The sequence below is a fragment of the Drosophila persimilis genome, unplaced genomic scaffold (assembly GCF_003286085.1).
Source record: "Drosophila persimilis strain 14011-0111.01,24,50 unplaced genomic scaffold, DperRS2 tig00000000-arrow-pilon, whole genome shotgun sequence".
NCBI lineage: Eukaryota > Metazoa > Arthropoda > Insecta > Diptera > Drosophilidae > Drosophila > Drosophila persimilis.
In genome coordinates, this window is record NW_020825288.1 from 2554616 (window position 1) to 2567227 (window position 12612).

Sequence of the window (12612 nt, forward strand, 5' to 3'; positions counted from 1 at the left end):
AGGAAGGAAATGTTTCTCTCATTAATGGATAGCTTGTGTGTCTTCCTTAGATCTGGGTCTGCATATATCTCTCTATGTATGTGTCAATGTGTGTTTTTTTGCTATAAAGCGCATTATTTTTGCATATTTTCACACACCCATACACTCGCACACACATGCAAAAAGGAAGAAATGCTCCTTGCAGTTTTTTGATTACTTTTCACATACAATTTTTTATGCTGCCGAGATTTTTGCATTTTGCGCGCATTTCTACACCAGAAATAAAAAGCACCACCGGCTGCTGGCTGCTGACTGCTGCTGCTGCTGCTGATACTGATCCTGATCCTTCTCCAGTTCCTTCGCCCGATCCTGATCCTGATGAGGAGGAGAACCCTGGTGTACGTCACCCCATGGGCACAAAGTTTTCATTATGCCATTTCTCCTTCTCCCTAGTTTTTGTGTGTGTGCCAGCCTGTCTGCCTCCCCTTCTTGCCACATACCTTGCTTCCTTCGTTCCTTCTTCATTTGGTTGCTTGCTTGCCTCCTTCCTTCGCTTCGTTGGCTTCCTTGCGTGTGCATTTGCCACATAGCTCGCGCCAAGAAAACGCATATGCCACCTCGATCGCCCATAAGTAATCCTGCTCCTTACACACACACACACACACACACATTCTTATGGAAGGACACAGAGGCATGCAATCGCATTTGGAATGAAGCAAAAATTTAATGAATCGTGGCAAAGGAGCAAAAGGAGGGCCACAACAACAGCAACAGCCAGAGTCAGACCGAGAGCCAGAGGCCAGGGAAAATCTCTCCAAAAGTCTGAGCCAGGGGCGCAGCTGCTCGATGCCAGTTCCTTTGCCCAGGAGGAGGGTTCAACTTGATCCTCGAATTCGACTCGAACTCGTATTAGCAGTAAAGCACCACCAGTACGAGTACCATTACCAGTGGCACAACCAGCACAGCACCATCACCATCACCATCCTCAAGAGCACCAACAACACCACCAACTACCACCCGATCGATCGACTAAGCCCACCACAAGAGTTCCACGGCACAGCTCAAGAGTATTGCCTAGAATATTGATGAGGCTGGCAGTGGAAGAAAACTGGAACTCCTGATACCCCCTTGGACCTAATCTTTTTAAGAGCATAGATGAAAGTCACCTACCTTTGAGGATGGGAAATATGAGACCTTAACATCAAATATTACTGGTTTAAGATCACTAGAAATGTGGGGTCTGAAAAGACTTAAAGATCGCTATCTTTAAAAACATGATTTTTGAAATCTTTCAGCATGGTTTTCGAATTACACTTTTGGCCGAACTTCAAGGAAAATGTGAGCGTTTCTTAGGTAATTATAACACATGATATTATACGTAGATTGTGTTATTCTCATTGCAATCGTCCCCCAAAACTCAGCATAGCCCTAGTTCTCTAAATAATTTTCCTCCACTGTTCATAGGGGGGTTTTTCCTTCCCTTTGAGGGAGGGAAATTGGGGAAATGGAAATGCGAAGGAGAAGACAGTTGCGGACATTTATATGTGGCTCTGGCAGTCGTAAATAAATGGAACTGCCGGCGTGACAATGACCCCAAATGTTATTAATATGCCGCTGAAACAGCAGTTCCGTTAGACTGGAGAGGGGAGTGGAGCGTGAACGAGTGAGTCGGGGTGGAAAATGGGAAGTCGATCCATATGTGGGGCACTTATCTTGCTACTGTCTTAGGTTAGGGTCTGTGTCTGTGTCTGTGTCTGTGTCTGGGCAAAGCAAACAGTTCGTTGAACTTCCTTAGAGCGTGCCACATAGACAGCCGTATCTATATAAACGATAGATACCCCATGCCCGTACCCATAAAAAACGCAGAAACTTCCCAGAAAAACTATAGCACGTGATAAGCAATAGGGGATTAGATACAGCCCCAGAATTATAGCTATATTTGGATTACCACCATAGAAATGGGTTATAAATGAACAATCCATCGATAGATAGAGAACATTCCTGTACTTGGGAAATAGCAAATATTTTTTCAACATTTCTTTACCCAAGATTATGCGATTGAATGTCATCAAGTTGTTCCATCAATTTGCGGATTATTTAAGGGCTTACCCCTAATGAAACTTCAATGGTTCGAACGTCGAACTTCATTTATTGTTATTGCCTTTAACGGAAAATCCAACTGCAAGCTGCTTAAAGCCTTGAAGCCTGCTTTCATTTGCATAGGAGGGTGCCATATAATTTTCACCTTGAGTCCATTAAGTATTTATGAAAATGTATTGGGGATTGGGGGGACCGCAGGTTAATAATTTCGAATTAAGCACAATTATGCTAAACAAGAATTCAATTGGAGCCCTCCGAGCAACCCTTCCCCCAATAATCGAACTCATTAGCCAACTAACAATCCCCCAATTGACTGTAAAAATAGTGAGCATTTGGGGGTTGGGGTTCCTCCGTTCGGCTTTTAGCTGTGGGGCTTTTAGCCGGGGGGATCACTTACCAAATTTGTCGCCCTGCGATAAGCTACACTCGCACTCGCCCCAGAGAAGGATGATAGTCCGAAGGCACATTAAAACCGCACAAAATATGGGACAGATGTTTGGCGGAGCGGAGTGGAGTGGCTTGTGCCACGGCCTGGGTACAAATTGAAGGTGTCAGGCTGACTCTGACGCGCGGGCGAAGGAGTAGGAGAGATGCCGGCTGGAAGGACCTCATTATTTGCTGCATTTACCGGATCGCTTCGCTTGGCTGTGTTACAGTTTTGCCTCCTTCAAGAAGGAAGAAACAAGAAACAGGAACAAAAAAAAAAAAAGAAAAACCCCGCGCACTTTGGCACGAGCTACGACGATCAGCTGTGGCACGTTGACATTCAAGGGGGATGAAACTCGGGGCTCTTCTTCCAGGTGGCGGCGTCTAGCTTCCTAGTGGCCCCTAGCCCTTAGCCCTTAGCCTCCTGGCAAGTAAAAACTAACCTACCCCTAAGACATTCGCTGTGGCCGTCTTGACGAGTGTCTTGGGCATTCGAGAAATTGTGCAAAATCGATTACAATGATTGCATTTTGGAGACGGAAGAGGGATACTCGGGGGATGGAAGCCCGACCCACGAACCACGAACCTCGAAGCCTAGAAACAAGCGAGGCTGCCGGGCATCAGCATCACTGGGGCAGGACAATAGCCGAGGTGCGCCGGAAGAATAATGGCATAAACATCGAGCCCATTGTCCTGGCGGAGCAGCCGAGCGGAGGGAAAACTGCAAGATGTGCGCCAGGAGCCGGCCGGAGCCCGGTGTTGCACTGATTTTCCTTGCCTCGTCTTTGTTTGCTGCATTGTTGATTTCTTGATTCCGATTCCATTTCTTCTTCGACAACAACATTTTTGCACAGTTCTGTCCGTCCGTTTCGTTGGTGACATTGCGCAATGATTACCGTTGTGCGCAGCTAATGTCCTGCCAGTAATTTATATGATTTTAGGGGATCTGGATCTGCAGATTGAGCAAAGAGAGAGACTTCCTTGTCTCGTGCCGCTGCCCGGCAGGCCCGGTGTGCCCGACAATGTGTGCTCTGGCTCTGTGGTCAGTTTCTTGCCGTTCTGTTGCACAAATTTGACTATTGTCCTGATGCCCGAATACTCTGCCAGCCATCGCAGCCATCCCAGCCATCCCATCGAGACTGTACCCAGCTGCGCCTCGAGTTTGTTTAGACGGCGGGGGGAGCAAAGCTTTTTGCAGCTGCCCTGCCAGCCGCTCTGATTTATGTCACCCATGTAATCAGAGCACAGACCCCGCACTGATTAAGCTACTCGGTCATTGACTCGACAAGGACATGCAGCACGAGCACGAGCAGGAGCAGGAGCAGGAAGCAGCAGCTGCCACCCGTAGGAGTAGCATCGGAGCATCAGCAGCGAGAGTATCATCAACGGGAAATCAGCCACCGCGCCACCAGCATGAGGCATGAGGCATGAGCCATGAGCCATCATGAGCCATGAGCCTTGCACCTGCCTTGCCTGCTTACAACTTACAACGGGCCCGTGCCATATCCTTGGGGGTTGGCAACCACCCCAAAATATAGAAGCCACCACCACCAACGACACCACGATTAGCACCAGCAGTCCAGCCACCCTCTCGCGCACTCTCGCCTGGCACTCGCAGACAGCCGTTAGATTCACACGCGCATTATCCTGGCGCTGGTTTTGCGCACTGTACTGCTCCCAGGATACCAGCTACGTATGCTGGAGGGTGTACACCCAGGATAACACCACCACCACCCCATGCCACCAGCAGGAGTACCACTGCTTGGTACCACCACCATGGCATATCAATTTTGTTTGCCCTGCGGAAATGGCGTTCACTTGTTCTCATTTTTCCAATTCAGAATCCAGGGGGCGAAGCGCCTCATTCAACCCTGAATGGTCTCTCGCTCAATATTCCGATTCATATTCCCTTTGCAGCGATTCCCATTTTGCGCAGGACCTAAGCGCACGTGCGCTCTGATCCTGCTGCGCCTGCGCCACACTTTCGCGCTTTTGACTGACAAAAGAATCTGCTGGCGCGCACACACTCACACACACACCCCCTCTGCACAGAGTATCCTGATGCCGGGGCTCTAGCATTTATGTTTGATATCCTGATGCCTGATGCCGGCCCAAACAATGCCACTTCTAATGCAAATACAATCGCATCCTTTCAAAGGACCCCATTGTAAGCGATGCATATTAACAATTTTGTCCTCCATATAAATACATTTTATGCGGGCCCAAAAATATTTGTACGTACAGAACGTAGGATTATAGAGCGTGCCTCTCGATTTCCATGGCAATTTCGAATGGTGAAAATTGTATCCGGCACACGTGCCAAATTGAAAGGATTCCCCCGAAAAATGCAGATCACGGTCCCTGTTCGTTGCCGGTGGGCGTGAGGACAGACACGGCGAGAGAGAAAGTGGCAAATTATACACTTCCATTGAGGATCCGAAAAAGGAAGGAAGGAAGGACGGAAGAAAGAGTTGCTAATTAAGATTTCAAATTAATGTAAATAGAATAGTCCTTTCCAAGGCCTCACAGATGTAATATACGATGGATATTGAGAGAGATCTTTAAGCACTCAATTTTCGGTACTACATTCCGATTGTAATTTTAACTGAATATCATTATACCATCTCATTTAGTTTGCTTTGTCTTAAACGAAGTAAACAAACTCAAATTTCAAGCAAAAACATTTCAAGCTAATAAACCCATTCCCATAAATATGATCTACGGAACATTATATATTATATATCCCATAGCACTCACTCAGCAATCAAGAGTCGGCGGCAGGCAATCAGCAGACACAAAACTATTCATATACCACATATACGTACATATATAGTCGTATTCTCGTATACATTTTTAATATCTGAAGACCCCAAAGAAATACCAAAGACGATCCGGTCCGGACCCCAGTTGGAGTTCTGTTCTCAGTGGCAATCCAAAGTCCCAAGTCGCAGACAGACAGAGAGACAGAGAGAGAGAGAGAGACATGTCATGCAAACGAAGTTATTTTTAAGAAATTCAAACCTGCAGTGAGTGAATTATGAGGCAGGCTCTGTCAAGGCTATGGACTGATGCTTGGCAAGCGACACACACACGCTGGGAACGGACACCAGAGCCAGAGAACGGGGTACCACATACAATACTATATGTAGAAATGTAGAAATAGGTGTGATCCAGGGGAGAGGGAGGGCGAGGCACACCTTACGCTGCCGAATGCACAGAACAGGTTGCAGCAACAGAGAGTTCGGGGATCGGATCGCATCGGATCGGATCTGAACAATAGGTAGACAGAACTCACGTACTCATAATCATCGATGTTTCTTCTGTTGTTGTGTTCTGTGCCATGCCTCTCGTTTCTAACATATTTGAAATCTGCGCAATCTGCTTTGGTATGCACGGGGCTTGGGCCTTGGGCATTGGGCCTGTCAATAAGGTTTCCCATCTCTCAGGTTCACTCAGGTTTCTGTTTCTGTTGCTGTTGCTGTAGCTGATGATGATGATGTTTGATGTTGATCATGGGCAATGACTAGGAAATATTGCCTTTCCTAAGAAGGATTTGTGTCAGCAAACGTGACTCGAAAGACCAAGTTCCGAGTGGGTTCTCTGTTCTCTGTTCCGTGTGTCTGTGTGTGTGTATTTGATTGCAGATCCTTTTGTATATGCCTATTGTTTGAATAGTTAATTATGGGTTGGATCAGCGGACACTCCTTTCAGACCAAAAGCCGAAAACCTTTTCCACTCTCAGTGGCAGCTCGAGGATTGTTTTTAACCATTTTTACCCATAATTTGGGAATTATTTTCAAATTTTTTTTTAGAATTTTCATCTACATAGAGTTGCTGGTGCATGGTGCGTGGGGCGTTGGGCGTGGCTGCATTGACAACTGCTGACAATGACTTCATTTGTGGCAGTCCGGTGCTGACAAGCATCAACAAGCAGAAAGGGAAAAAGACAAGTAGAACCCCCACAGAAATTTTGCTCGCAGATTAATATTGCACACATATGGCGAGGATATATGTTTAGGATCCGTTGATGGATCGATCTTTTTCATAAACGTCATTTGGCCATTGTTCCAGAGCCTCACAATGGACGTTGAATGTGTGTGCAATTATCGATATTCCAGCAAAAGATTGCAGAACAACGATCCTCAAATGAGGATCCACGTGGAGATGAGCATGTGATTGCACTTGTAACGCCCTCAATATTTTTGCTGGTAGTACTTTCTGCTGCGGTTTTCAGTTCCAAGAGAGGATCATCGCCCACTCAGGGGATCGAAAGTAGAAAATCTGCCATTGATCATTCAATATCCAATACTAATGTTGTCTAGGAATGGAGATGTTTGTTGCCATCTGGTAATGGGAGATTTTTATGAAGAGATCATCGTTGGTAGATCTATTTTTGGGAGAGAAATAAATTACTCAAAGATCATTCAATTAGGTGAAAAATTATGGATCATTCCATTTCCTCGCTGGGATTATCCTTTAAGGTTTCTACCTTTTGCAGACGTTACTTTTGATCTGGTAATTTGATATTTGAGATGATATCGATCATTCAGTGGTATGTTTGGAAAACATAAATAACTTTTAAACCATAAATCATTTTAGTTTTAAATCAGAAATGCATATACCAAAGACATTGATATTTTTCAGTTAAATTTATCAATGAATAAAACGATTATTGACAGATCAGATCCAATAGAATACATATGTCATTGGGATTGATCACAGAATTGCATGAGATTTCTTAGTGCTCTAGATTTCTTCCCAGAAGATCAACTTTCTCCGTTCCAGAACTACCACCACACCTTCGGCAACTGCATGAGGAATGGGGCAAAAGGCAATTGCAAATCGACAAGGACCATTTGCTGATGTATTCGGGTCGATCTTCGGTGATCTTCAAGTTTTCTTTTCCCACTTTCATCTCACGGTTACGTGGAAATGCACCCATACCCATGTCACATAAATAAAATTTGTATATGCGATTAAATTTGAAATTCGAATCGTAATGCATTTCCACGAGAGACACGAGATACAAGGCTGCCCCTGCCCCTGCCTCTACCTATGCCTCTGCCTGTCAGTCATCCTGCCAGATAGACAGACACGACACTCTCACTCCGTCGATCGCTGGCATCCCTCCTAACCCTCCTGCCTGGTTCGGGGTCGGGGGCATGTGATAGACAAAATCTTGTCATAACTTTGATGTTGTTAGTAAAACAATGCAATTGGCTGTCCCAAGCTGAGACTTGGTTCCTTCCTTCCTTTCTTCCTTCTTGCTTTCCCCCTTCCAAGGCAAGCAAGGTCCTTTACCTTCAGGTCCTCAGACCCATCCTATCCTATACCATCCCGTTCTGTCGTGTCCCACCGTCTGGGAATGGTGCGAAATCTGCTCCTTGCGAGGGGTGCTGCTGCACACAACTTTTGGGCAGCTGCCGCAACTTCTGACTGTGGAGGAGAGTGGGAAAACCGTTTTTGGGTTTCGTCTCTCCTCTGATGATGATTATGCAACCGGCAACCGGCAGCCAGCAACAACCACGAAGACATCATCGATGGCATCTAATGTGCTGTGTAATTCCTAGAGACATTGAAAAATTACTGGACCAGGACAATCTTTAGATGATTTTGTGACTGATTTCCCTTAACTTACTCGTATTGTAGCCTCTCCGTCATATGTATGTCCGAATTCCGAGAACCACGAAAACTGCGCATTAGGCAAGATGAAGATTAAGATCAGCGCGCATTAGAGTGGATCTCTGGAGAATGACGATGTCCAGTGTTCCCTCTGCCTCAGTCTCTGCCCTGCTGCCTTGCCGCCTATCCCATTCCTATTGTCCCAGATCTGGTCCAAGACAAACAAATCGCTGATCCCAGGCGCCGACATCTCTCGGAAGAAAGGGGTTGCGTGGAGTGAGGAGCAAATGTGTTGAAGGCCTCGCCTCGCGTCGAGTCGAGTATGTAACGCGATAAGATCGTCTCACATCAATCCACAGCACAGGGCAATGCTATCCCTAAGAATGTTAATCAATTAATTACATGCTGCGTGTTCAGGGAGGGAGGGAGTTTATGAAAGGATAGAAGATGGAGCATACAGGATTCGCCACCGCCCAGGGGTTAACCCTTTCTCCTTTTTTGTTTTCTCTTGATTAATTTCAAACATTTCCCAAGGCTATCTATAAATTGGCATGGGACCAGGGGCCGTGTGCGGGCCAGAAAATTAGCTTGACCATCGGTCAGTGGTACGTGGTAGTACGTGGGTCAGTCGCGTGGCTGATATTAATATACAAATAAATATTGACCATCATCCAAAAAGGGTTGAGTAGGGTTTGAATCCCAATGAAATGAGAATGTTATTGGATAACAAATCCAAACGAGGGATTATTCTAGATGATCTTTTAGGGATCTTGGATTATTACTTTCGAATTGGTAAAACATTTTTGGAATATTTATAGTAAGTCTGAATCGAAATTCGGTTGGGTTAATTGGTCTCAAAATATATAATATGATCCTTCATGGATGATCATTTCTCTTATATCCCCATGCGATCCCCCAAATGTCCCTGAACTACTATAATCAAAAGGTATAGCAATCATGCCTTTAAGGCATAATATATGTATCATAATATCTGTAATATCTTTTATCTCTCCACTTTATGACATGGTTATGGGACCCCTATACCACTGTCACCATCAAAGATTAGCGCGCCAAAAAGCCGAAGCACTTGAGAAGTCATCCCAGGGCTCGTAAAAAACCGAAAAATGGGAAAGAATTTCAGCAGCCTGCTGTGTGGGAACCATTCCATTCCGGAGTCGAGCCGAGTCGAGTCCCGTGTTGCAGCATGTGACAAGAACAACAACATTTTGGCACTGTCCGACAGGCGGACACTCTGACAGACAGAAAGAAGATCAAAAACTGTTGCATTGTGTGTTGTGTGGCACTTGTTTTAGTTTCGAGCACACACATTGTGACCCAAATTGCTTTTTGGCGAAAACAAAACCGAGCAGAGATCCCCGAACAAAGCCGGGATGGAATGGAATGGAAAGGGAGATGGAAATGAAAATGGATTCGGATTTGGCAATGTGCCGAGCACAAGGCGAGCTCATGTCCTGATAAATGGCCAACCACTTGACCAGGACAATGGTTCGGTAGAGCGGCTACTATTCAAATTATATAGAAAATTGCCAGTAAAACACAAACTAATTGTATTTTGGCCCAGACAATGCGAACGGGCCAAGCGCGGGAGGGGGTGCCATGGGAAAAACCTTACTTCTTTTTTCCCAATTTCGCAAAAGATCACATTGGAGTGTGGAGTGGTGTGGAGTCTGTCTACCCAGGGCTTGGGCATGGGAAACTCAAGTGGCACACAGCGGGGCGGGCATCGATTGTGGCATGGATGCAATGTGGCAGGCAGATGATCAGTCGCCGTCTTCTAATCTAATCTTTATTTTTGCCATGGGTCCATGGGGTCTCTGCATGAGTATGGCCTGAAAACCCCAATATGTGCGACAAGCATATCAAAATCGAATTGAAATGCGAACAAGTCATAAAATTGTGTGCTATAAACAAAGAGGAAGTTCTGGCGGAGGAATCTGAAGCGTAGATACCCTATCTATATATCGGTCAAAGAACTGAATAACAAATTATCAGGATCGTGGAGATTTATAATCAATAAAAATGTCTGGGATATGTAAAAACAAACATTTCTCTTACTAAAAAATACTCTGATGTTTGATCTTTAGTATTCAGAATTTCAGCACAATTTTGTTGAATATTAAAGAACTTTTTTAAGTTCAAATCAATCATACAAGTTTTTCCGACACTCAAGAATCCAACAATATAGTCTCGGAAATGCGCGTACTCCCGAAGGGACAGAACTGTTACACCCTCTGTTCCTGCTAGGGTATGCAAATAAAAATAAAAATTCATATCTAAGCGTGTCAAGAACATTGTTCGCTCATTAGACGACGGGTACAGCGACGACATCGCCATCCACATACAGAGTCCCCCTCCTATTCCCTTTTCCCCCCGCTATTTTTGTTGTTTCTGTTTCTGTTTCTCCCATACAATACTAACTTTTGTTATACTCGTACCGCTCCAGCCGTTATAAATATAGAGAGGGAGCAGAGCAGGAAGGAGAGCAAGAGCGGGCGACTGGGAGAGTGTTGCACTGAAAACTGAAAGCATCGTTGATTAGTACTTCCTGAGACTGCTTTCTGTATTATAGTCGAGATATTCCATATCACGCAATGGCTAGAGAAAGAGAGAGATGGGGAGGGGGCGAGAGGTTTGCCAACAAACAAACAACTGCAGCATCTGGGGGCAGAGGGAGAGAAGCTTGGGCCCAGCTTATCAGCGGCACCAGCATAGGACGGTTCATGGGGGTTCTAATGCAAGAGGAATGCAGGAATGTTGAAGTTTCAGGTGTGCCTCTCTTCCGGCTATACATCTGCATACATGTATGAGAATAAATCACCAATTAGTATAAAATCGCAGTAATCAATTAGTTATCAATAATTTTATACCTTAAATATTAAGTTGATCCAATCATCCTTTCTTTGACAGGGCACTTACTTCCTCCTTGATGCCATAGACCCTTCTCTTCTCATATAATGGCACAAGACCCACCCAAGGAGACGTGAGAAGAGCGCACCCCATCCGAGAACGATTCCAGCCGTAGTTAATGGACAATTGATTTCCTCTTTGAGCTTTCTTCGGCTCCGGCTCGGAGCGCATTTAAACTCTGAACCCGGCAATTGATTGCCGGCGAGAAAGCTTCATTTGGCGGACACTGTCCCTCCGTCCGTCCCGTTGGCCCATTGGTGTGCGTGAGTGTGTGCGTGTGAATGAATGCGTTCTCTAACATCGAAATGAATTGCTTATTTTGACATTTATTAAAGCTTTAAATAAAATTTATGCAGAGAATCAATTAGTGGAGGAAGACCATAAAAGCGGGAGAGCAGCCCAGCCGCAGTCGGAGGGGGCACGGAAAGAGGCACCGGGGACCTACGCACGCAGCCGAAAGTCAAGTAACGCGAAAAGTATCTTGAGAATATTTCTCACAATCGGTTTGTAGACAAGACGGGTAAGGAAAAGGCAACCAGATATACAGAACGCGGCTGAAACGCGAAAAAAGGCTTCGAGGGTGTGGATACCCTTGCCGATACCATTGTTACGGGACACATTACGTATTCATCCGATTTGGATACAGTTTAGATATGCTATGAAGCTTGTTGAATTTCATCGATTATTGACCGACTATTGTTGCTTTGTCTGCTATAAGATATGGAAATCCGTTCTATATACTGTCTGAACCCAATGGCAAAGATTCTGGGGGGAGTTTTAGACAATTTTCAGATCGGTAGGGCTTCATCTCTGCTCTTCACACATCTGATGAAAAATAATCATACCCTCTGCAAGGGTATAAAAAGTAGCAGCAACAACAAATGCGGCGCAGCCAAAGAGAAGGCAAAAGGACAACCGGACAGCAGCAGAAAGAAGAGCAACAACAACAACAATCGAAGGAGCGACAAAGACTGCAAGAAATCACAAGCAAGAGTGTGGTGGGAGCAGGAGGAGACGAAGGCGAAGAACTGAAAGATAAACAGACTCGCAGACAGAGGCACCAATACATATTGAACGCCAAACTCCTCAAACGAGTCCTGCATACATGTACAATATTTTGGCGCAAAAACCTCCTGCCCCTACTCCTATTCCTCCTTGCACACTCATTCTGTGGCCCTGCTCTTCACCTACTTCTTCGCTGCGCTGCGCGCTGCGCGCTGCCCGCTGCCCGCTCTCCGCTGCACTTCGTCGACTGCAAGAAATCTCAGCGCCGCGTCCGCTGCGGCTGCGGATTCCCTTCCCCCACTCTTCTCCAACCATTCTCCGCAACGATTCTCACTCATTCTCACACATATACACACACACACACACACATGGAAGAGGCGACCAGTCGAGCTCGTGTTAAGGAATTTGCGCGCGCACGTTGTTGTCCCCGTTCCCTCTATTCCCGTTCCCGTTCACCTTCTCCTGCTCCTGCCTCCTGCCTCCTGCTCGTGACACACACACACACGAGCCGTTCTCAGCAGGACTAATTCGTTTTCTTTGCTGCTCATATCC